Raw genomic sequence first — 10,541 nt, forward strand, 5'->3', positions numbered from 1 at the left:
AATTGCCACGAGAGAAATGGTGGTAAGCAATGGATGTGTCCAAGGTGTTCGATCATGCTGAATCAAAGGGTCGAAGCCAACTTCGAGAGGGTTCGACGCGAAAGGTGGGATCACCCAGGAAGAGATCCAAATCCCCTACTACAACTGTACCCAAAGATGGAGGAAAGCTTGGTAGGATTTTTGGTCAGATGCCACAAAGAAAACACTGAAGTTGCTCTCTGCCCAAGATGTGGGGCAGTCTATGACGAAATGCTAGCACGATCATTCGAACGTGTGTATTGCTACATGAGTCAAGAAACTCAGGGGTTGCGTCCCAACCTGTACGGTTTCGACATTTGGACTCCAACAAAGAGGCCTAATAGCCCACATCCTAGGACTCGAAGGGTGACGTTCAAAGTCCCTGCAAATGCACCCAGGGATAGGTGGGTACAAGCTGATGCAAGAACCAACAAATGGCGAAGTTGGGACCAAGGTGGTAGAACTGCAATGGCATATAGGAAACAATTTCAAAGATCAAATCGAGAGGTGTATCGGTTGGAGAATTATAAAGGAAAAATCCTATGTCTCGGTCCCAGTGGAGAAGGCATCAGAGAATAAAAAAGGCTCAGAAGGAATACAGGCCAAGAGAAGCTGGAGACTCTAGTAGCAACCAAGTCCCATACCAGGGGGCAAAGTCGAACAAACCTCCGGTGGAACGCAGACTATTCGAAGCTGAAAAACTCTTGGATGAAGAAGAAAAGATGCGTTCAAATTCTTGGAAAGAAGAGGATAGAATGACAAATGATTTTGACTCTGATGGAGTGTCATCTATAAACTTGAATTGCAATGTTGTCTCTGTACTCCCTCACGAGTTTAATCAGGAAACTGAAGTAGAAGACTGTGAAGAGGCTGATATCGAAGAAATGGCAAAACACAGACCCGTGTGTTACTATGTGCTGAATAACGGTGCAGTAGAAGAACAGAATGCTTTCTTCGAAAGGCCTGATGAGGGTATGCGAAATCATTTGAAGCCACTCTATATCAGGGCTAAGATTGAGAACGTGGGCATAAATAAAGTCCTAGTTGATGGGGGAGCAGCAGTGAACCTAATGCCTCAATACATGCTAAAAAGAATTGGTATGTTCGATACGGATATAAGGCCACATAACATGGTTTTATCTAACTACGAAGGCAAAATAGGACAAACTCTGGGAGTTGTTCAAGTCAATTTGACAGTAGGCTCAGTTACCAGGCCAACCATGTTCATGGTTATACCAGCAAAGGCAAACTACAACCTTTTGCTTGGTAGGGAATGGATTCATGGAGTAGCGGCTGTACCCTCAACTATGCATCAGAGGGTGACAATTTGGAGAGAAGATGGTATAGTGGAGAATATCGAAGGTGATCAGAGTTACTACATGGCTGAGGTCAACCAGGTGAACAAAAACAACTTCGACAAGAACTTGGCAAACATAGGCCCTTGTCATGCTGCTGAAGAGATGTATACCCCAAACAAAAATGCAATGTACTATTTGACTTTACACCCAAATGGATTCCAATGGGATAGGGAGATCATGGATGGTCCACCAGATCCAGCACCATCGGAGAATTATCCAGCAGTACGGCCAACGGGCTGGGACGATGACATTAATCATGTCTGAGTCTGCGTTCTTCGAAAAGATTTCGGCCTATGTGGCCGAGAACAAAAGAAAAACGGCTCTAGAAGCCGAACTATCAAATACAAAGATAGATACAGTTCTAACCAAAGAAGGAATATCAGAATTGGAAATACGTACGAGTTTCGAACTCCCTGAAGATACGGTTCCAGTTGAAGAGATCATAGGAGAAGAACCAAGTCAAAGGTTAGATGCAATATACGACGAAGAACCGTTGGGATTCGAAAAATACCCGATGGCGTCGAACATAAAGATGTTGGCCCAAGATCCACTTGAAGAAGTCAATCTTGGAGACAATGATCAAAAGAGAATAACATATATCAGCGCGAAACTAGAATCAGAATTGAAAGCAACGGTCATCAAAATGTTGAAAGACAATAGAGATTGTTTTGCTTGGGATTATGATGAGATGCCTGGTCTCGAAAGAGACTTAGTCGAATTGAAATTACCAATAAAAGAGGGGAAGAAGCCAATAAAGCAAACTCCCAGAAGATTCGCGCCAGAGATTCACTCGAAGATTAAAGCAGAGGTCGAAAGACTCTTACGGTGCAAATTTATCCGAACTACAAGGTATGTTGAGTGGATTGCTAATATAGTACCTGTAATTAAAAAGAATGGCTCATTAAGAGTATGCATAGACTTTCGTGACCTTAATGCAGCTACTCCGAAAGACGAATATCCCATGCCTATAGCAGAAATGCTAGTAGACTCAGCCGCAGGTTTTGAGTATTTGAGCATGTTGGATGGATATTCGGGATACAATCAAATTTTTATAGCAGAAGATGATGTATCCAAGACATCATTTCTTTGCCCAGGAGCAATAGGCACTTACGAATGGGTTGTGATGCCTTTTGGTTTAAAAAACGCAGGGGCAACTTATCAAAGAGCAATGAATTCTATATTTCACGACTTCATAGAAACATTCATGCAAGTATATATAGATGACATTGTGGTAAAATCTACCTCGGGTATGAGTCATCTCGATCATCTGAGCCAATCATTCGAAAGAATGAGGAAATATGGCTTGAAGATGAACCCCCTTAAATGTGCTTTCTTTGTGCAGGCAGGCGATTTCTTGGGTTTCGTAGTCCACAAAAAAGGGATAGAAATCAACCAAAACAAGACAAAAGCCATTATGGAGACCAAGTCTCCCTCCACGAAGAAAGAATTACAATCATTGTTGGGTAAGATAAATTTCTTAAGAAGATTTATCTCTAACTTAAGTGGACGCACGCAAGCTTTCTCACCTCTACTTCGGCTTAAGCAAGGAAAATTCGAATGGCGTGCTGAACATCAAGAAGCTTTCGATCAGATAAAGCAATACTTGACTTGTCCACCAATTCTATCTTCCCCAAATGGGAAGAAGCACATGCGCCTATATATTTCAGCATCAGATAAAACAATAGGCAGCATGCTTGCCCAGGAGGATGAGAATGGCATCGAAAGAGCCATTTATTACTTAAGTAGAGTACTCAATGATGCAGAGACTAGATATACTGATATAGAAAAACTCTGCCTTTGTTTGTATTTCTCCTGTATCAAACTCAAGTATTATATAAAGCCAGTTGATGTTTACGTTTCATCTCATTATGATGTTATTAAACATATGTTATCTAAGCCAATACTACATAGTCGAATTGGCAAATGGGCTTTAGCCCTTACTGAATATTCATTAATATTTCAGCCTCTCAAGGCAATGAAAGGTCAGATTGTGTCAGACTTCATTGTAGACCATGCGGTGGTTGAGAATCATCAGCATTGTGTAGATTTGAAACCTTGGAAGTTATATTTCGATGGTTCAACGCATAGAGAGGGAACTGGTATTGGAATGTTGATAATTTCTCCTGATGGAATTCCAACAAAGCTCAAGTATAAAATCGAAGGTCCATCATGCTCCAATAATGAAGCTGAATACGAGGCTTTAATTGCTGGACTTGAGGCTTTGCTAGAATTGGGGGCAACCAGAGTCGAAATTAAAGGAGACTCCGAATTGGTCATCAAACAATTGACAAAGGAGTATAAGTGCATCAAAGAGAATTTGATCATGTATTTTATCATCGCAAATAGGTTGCTCAAGAAATTCGAATACGTGGAATTAAAACATGTACCAAGGGTGAATAACCAGGAAGCAAACGACTTGGCTCAATTAGCTTCGGGATATAAAGTATCAAAAGAAAAGTTGGAAGAGTTGATTGAAGTAAGAGGAAGAGCAATGTTTACTAAACTTTTGCCAAGTGATCAGGAAGATTCACAATTGGGTTATGCCAATAAAGAACAATTCGAGGTACTAAATATAGATTCATTGGCTGACACAGATTGGAAGAATCCAATTATTAACTATCTGAAAAATCCTTCGACGGATACAGACAGAAAAATCAAGTATAGAGCCCTGTCATATTTTCTGATGGGAAATGAATTGTTCAAGAAAACTCCTGAAGGGGTATTGTTGAAATGCCTGGGAGAAGCAGAAGCATACTTGGCTCTGTCGAACGTACATAGTGGGGCATGTGGTGCACATCAAGCAGGGCACAAAATGAAATAGCTCTTGTTTCGTTATGGGATGTATTGGCCTTCGATGCTAAAGGATTGCATAGAGTTCGCGAAAGGGTGCCAAGAGTGCCAAGAACATGCAGGTATCCAACACGCTCCAGCAAACGAACTAAGTACAATAGTAAAACCATGGCCTTTCAGGGGATGGGCACTAGATTTGATTGGAGAAATTCACCCCAAGTCATCCAAAGGGCAAAGATACATTTTGGTAGGAATAGACTATTTCACAAAATGGGTCGAAGCAATACCACTGGCAAATGTGGATCAAGAGGCGGTGATTGAGTTTATTCAGAAACACATTATATATAGATTTGGAATCCCAGAAAGTATAACAACTGATCAGGGGTCAGTCTTTACTGGACGAAAAATGCAAGATTTTGCCAGAGAAATAGGTTTCAAGTTATTTACTTCTACACCTTATTACGCCCAAGCAAATGGACAGGTTGAAGCAGCAAACAAAATAATAATTGGCCTTATCAAGAAGCATGTAGGAAAGAGACCCAAGAATTGGCATAAGACTTTAGATCAAGCACTTTGGGCTTGTCGAACATCTCCAAAAGAAGCTACGAATACAACTCCTTTTCAGTTGACATTTGGACATGACGCAGTACTTCCAATTGAGATATGTTTGCAATCAGTAAGGATACAAAGACAAGCAGACATTCCTCCCAACGAATACTGGGAGTTAATGATGAATGAGTTAGTAGATTTGGACGAAGACAGACTTCGAGCACTGGAAATGATAAAAAGGCAAAAGGAAAGAGTGTCCAGAGCTTATAATAAAAAGGTGAAAGGTAAAACTTTTGTTAATAATGACTTAGTCTGGAAAGTTATTTTACCTATAGATCGAAAGAATCAGGCACTTGGTAAATGGTCCCCACATTGGGAAGGACCCTTTCGAATCTTAAAAGTATTCTCAAACAATGCTTACGAAATTGAAGAATTAGCAGAAGATCATAGGATCTTGAGAGTAAACGGGAAATATTTGAAGAGATATAAACCTAGCATGCATGAAGTAAAGATTGCAAAGATGTAGATACTTAGGGTACTACGAAAAGCCAAAATGGTCAGGCATGTGTCAAAAATATACTTCACATTGATCAAAATGGCTTCACAATCAGAAAAGAATTATGGAAAGAAAAATCAAAGAAGACACCAAAATATTCTTTTCATTTCAAGCATAGAAGTACATTCATTAAAAAAAGATCCAAAGAATAGGATCTGAGGTTACAAAAGAAAGGAAGGCATATATATATAAAAAGATTAAACCTAAGGTAAAAACTTGCTAGTCAATCCTTTGGTTTAAATTGTCCAAAGACAACACAGGAGAAGGTTCAGCCTCGAACATATCTCTGGCTCCAGAATCACGCATCCTCCTCACTACACCTTTCTTAAGAAAAATGTAACTAAGAAGTCTCCCGTAGGGAAGACAAGTTACAACCCCTCGACGGTCAACACCGGCAGAGACAGCTTTAACAAGTCCCTTGAAGATCATCAAAGGGATGTTAATTTTCCTCCCTCGAAGACCACAGAGGATGAACTCCAAGTCTTCAACCATGATGTTGTTTTCGTCAGTCCGTCGAGGTTGGAAGTTCCCCACGAGCATCTGGTGCCAGATCCTGATGACTTTGGCACTGAATCGATCATTGTCCATAAGAGTTCTCAGCATGAGATGAGTAGTCATGCTGAAACTGTTGTCATCAAAAGTTTCACCAGAGTTATTGCATTTTATCAGATTGGCAATAGTGGTGGGAGTGATGCTGAGACGAGCGTGTCGAATAACAGAATCAATGGTGGTCCTACCTTCAGGATCTATGCGTAAAGACGCATTCATCCAGAATTCTGCCACCATGTTGGGGTAAATAGCACCCTCCAGGACTTCCTCAAAGTAGAAGTCTAGTTCCTGGTTAACAAACAGGGTTTCGATGGTGATGAAATGGCGAACAAGTTCATCCTCAGAGAGTCTGAACTCGCCTCTAATGAGGGCTTTGATGTCGTTAAAGAAGAGAGGTTCAGCCATTGTAAGGTAAGAAAGTTGTTCTGAAAGAGAAGTTGTGTGTTTTCTTTTTTCTGTGTTTAGTTTGGAGAGAAAAACGCATGAATGAGAAATAAAGGTGATATTGGACCCTTTATATAGAAGGGGAATACTGAAGGGTGGGTTTTAATTGCCAATGAGTGATTGGACTGCGGTTGGTTTTCCAAAGAAAGAAGTTATGGCTTCCGCCGTTTCCCGCCCTTGGAAGTTGAGAAGTAATCATTAAACTGATGCACGCACGTCTTAAAACCGACGTTGTGGAGAAAGTGACGTCACTTTTAATAATGATTATGGCTAGAAGAAGTGGAAACGTCAAGTCTAGAGGCAAGAGTGCTGCGAAGGATGTTCAGGTTCTACATGTTGCATTTAATAAAAGTACTATAGGAAATCTAAAGATATATCTTGACAAGAAATTGAAAGATTTGCTAAATCAACAATGGCAAATATGATAGAGATAAATGGGAGTCAAGCGTACAAATATTATATGTCTACAGTGGTCTCGATTACAAAATAAAGGTGCAATAAGTAACAAGATCGAAAACATTTAGTTGAAGTCCTCAGGGAGAACCTTTTTGATCTTCAAATATTGAGTCTCCCATGAAGACATGCGAAGTTCAATTAGTGCCCGGTGTTTCTTCAACCTTTCGATTTCTGGCACTAACTTTTGTGCAGTCTCGAAATGTTTCATTCCTGACTGCACCACTTTGAGCAAGTCTTGTTGATTAGACTTTTGTAGGACTGCTTGACAACTTTCAGCCTCCTTTATCTTGCCCTCGAGTACTTTAATTTCTTGTTTCCAAGAGCCGATTTTCTTCTCATAATCATCAATGGCCTTCTGATTTTCTGAATGTTTGAGCCTGAGGGCCTCACCTTGTTTCGTTGCGTCCATAGCAGAATTCCATGAAGAGTCATGAGAGGCCTTTGTCTCAGATAACTCTTTTTCGACATTTTGCCTTCGAAGGATGTTAGCTTGGAGTTGCTCGAGTAGAGAGCCCAGCAGAACAATTACCTCTGAAACTTCTGTGGAAACTTGAAGCAAATCTACTTTCTTTAGAAGTTGATTTAAGTTGTGGCTCTTAATAGGGTCCCGGTTGAGAACATCTACAAGATTGACCCCAAAGAATCTTTCTTTTATTTGTCGAAGAAGACTGGGAATATCTTCCTTGTCACTAGAGTCTACAGTTACAGCTGGTGAGACATTAAGCTCCGGAGGCGAAGGAGTATTCACATTCATAATGGCCTTTAAGAAACTGAGAGGATCAGTTTGCTTAAGTTGTTCAAGCTCTGAAGGAGTAAGCTTTGCAGGGGCAGGCGTCGAAGTTGTCTCAGGAATGGTTTTTGCGTCAAGAGTTGAAGTTCTATGAGAAACTGGTTTTTCAGGCTGAGAAATCTCTTCCATAGCATCTTTCTCCAACGCAGAATCTTCGTTGTCATGTGATTGCTGGTTCACATTGTCGCTGCCTGAGAATGGATGATCCTCTTCCAAATTTTTGCCTTGATGGGTAGGTGGGGATTCGTCAGTCGAGTGGCTTTCTTCGACTGGTTCATTCGGCAATATGGTAGCAATTGGCCTAACGTCTTCAAAGACTGGCGAAAGAACACGAGTTTGATTTTGAGAGGTACCTATGTTAAACAGAGCAAAGTTATTCAAAAAAAAAATAATAATAAACTTTTGAGGAGTTTAGTTAACGAAAGTTAAAGTTTGACAACTACCATAAAGTTTGTCAACATCAATGGTGAGGCCAGGGTCTTTAAAACCAGAAGTAGCAGTGCCAGCATCATCCTGCAATAACAAGGTAAAATGTCAGTACAATTATTTAGTTAAAATCACAAGATAATATGTGGGACAAACCCAAAATACCTTGGGTGGAATATTGTCTGGACTTGAATTATGGCTTTCCACAACGAAAGCATTACTAGCAGCTTTCAAAGGAGACTCTTCAGAGGACGCTTTATCACCAGGAGAAACAGCTTTGGAAGGACTTGCCTTTTTCCCTTTTCTTGAAGGGGTAACAGCTTTGTGTTTTTTCTTCTGTCCTTGTCTAGTTTGAGGAGGGGATTTATCTTCGCCATCCGAACCAGTGGTCGAAGAAGCTTTACGCTCCGAACCCGTTGGGGGTTTCGAACTCTGGCAAGTGGAAAATGAGAAAGATGAGTATTAATCACATATTGTACAAGATTGAGAGTATGAGATAAGTATGTACCGTGGGCTTCTTATCAGTGACGAGGGAGTCACTCCCACTTGGTTTATTGCTTTTAGATGTCCCAGAGTCTTTTGGGGCAGAAGCTTCCTTAATCTTCCTCCTTCGTGCAACAGCTGTAGTTGAGACTGAAATCAGTATATCAATAAAGAAAAGATAAGTCAGTCGAAAAGATTGCCTTAATCCAGACCTTCAGGTATTGGAGTCAGGACACGAACATGTTTAAGATCTATATGAAGATGTCCTTTGAAAGTATCCAAGGTATGCTTAGTCGGAACCACTCGTTCAGCGCGTTTTTTGGTACTCTCTTGAAGAATTTTGAGAGCATTCCCACACACGAACCAGTCTGGGAAAGGAGGACTTAGAGCCACACCAAAATCAGCACTTGGTAGTGGGGGGAATTTTGGAGGATTGAGTTTGAAAGCCACTTCATAACGTAGTTCTGGTCGAACATACGAGGGCAATTTCAACTTATTTAGTTTGGCGGAAAACTTTTCGCGCAAAGTAACTGCAGCCTCACGAACAGTCCGACTAAGATCATCAGGCCTATAGATAGTTTCAAAGAATTTTTGAAAAGCTTGGATTTCTTTAATATGAGTGGAAGTACCTTTTTGGAAGTTCTCCTGCACATCATTGAAAGCTGCAGTTAGTTCCTGAGCAAGGCTATCAGCATCAAAAATTTGAGAGCTATAATACTCTGTCCACCATTGATGAAAATCTGGTGTAGAGTAAAAAGAAGGTTCAAAAGGAATAGGAGAAAGATTGGTGACGTCAACGTATTTGTCGATTTTTTGTTCACATTCCTCTTCAGTCAAATACAAAGTGTGGAAACACATATGGTTCCTTTTCTCATATAAGCACTTGGGTGTTATTTGAGTTAGCCCAAATTGTCTCGAGACCAAATTCGGTTGATAACACATGAGGATACATTGACCCTTTGATGGTCGAAGACGGTGGGAAAATAATCTTGGAGTCAGAAAGGCTTCCCAAATTTCCATAGATTCAGTTTGTTGATCCTGAGATGTTGGTGGAAATTTTCGAGTAAACCATTCAGGACCTATCGTTCTGTGTACAAATGGGGCCATAGAAGGATCGAACTGGTCACGCCGAGCAAACATCATCGAATACGCCAGGAAATGTTCATGAAGCTTTCCCATTTCCTCTTTTGGAGTTAGGTAAGCTAACCTGGTCCCCTCTATAGTTCGATTTTTGATTGTGCTATCCTCCTCATTGACATCTCCTCGAAAGGGAAGATGAGTTTCGAATGTAGCATTAAGCCACAATTGCAATAGCCCGAAAGGACCAGCGTAAAGTAAACTACCAGATTTGAAATTCTTGGTAAGGTTTGCAGCTTCACTAAGGTTTTCATAAAGAGACCCTAGAAGTAGTTGGCTGAGGTTGAGTTTTTTCCCAGCATGCAATTGATTAGCCATGCAAAGGTACCTTTTCGCAACTTGGATAGACCTTGGACAGAAGGCACATCGTGAAAGCCATAATGCTAGAAAAGCAATATGCTCTTCATCAGATACTGTCGCTTCAGTGGTAATATGATGCTTCTGGATGAATGCCGTATAAGTGACTTGCGAATCGTTAAAACCAATAGTGTCATTATCCATTTCATTGGGATCGAAGGTTTCACCAGTTGGTCGAAGTCCTGTAATAGCGGCCACGTCGAAAAGCGTGGGGGTAACCATTCCACATGGGAGATGGAAGGTGTTGTGAGAAGCATCCCAAAAATGAACCGCTGCTACTAACATGGGTTGGTTGTATTCTAAACCCGTTCTTGACAGTTGAATCAAATCGTATATTCCTAATGTTTTCCAGAAGGATCCTTTTTGTTTTTCTACCCTTTCTAGCCAGGCATAGTACAAGTCAGGATCTTTGGCTAAAGGGATTGACCTAAACACTTTTACAGAATTGGTCATATAGTTTAACCTAATTTTGTTTAAAGCTAAAGGGATTGCGGTTGAAGTTTCCTCAATATTAGCAGATTTGCCTAAAGGAGAGCGACCGTCTTCATCTATCTTAACTTTGCTAACTAATGGTCTAGTCTTGTAGTAAGCAGGGAAAAACTTATTCATAGATTGGATACTTTCACTC

The sequence above is a fragment of the Vicia villosa genome, linkage group LG3 (genome assembly GCF_029867415.1).
Source record: "Vicia villosa cultivar HV-30 ecotype Madison, WI linkage group LG3, Vvil1.0, whole genome shotgun sequence".
In the NCBI taxonomy this organism is placed as follows: Eukaryota; Viridiplantae; Streptophyta; class Magnoliopsida; order Fabales; family Fabaceae; genus Vicia; species Vicia villosa.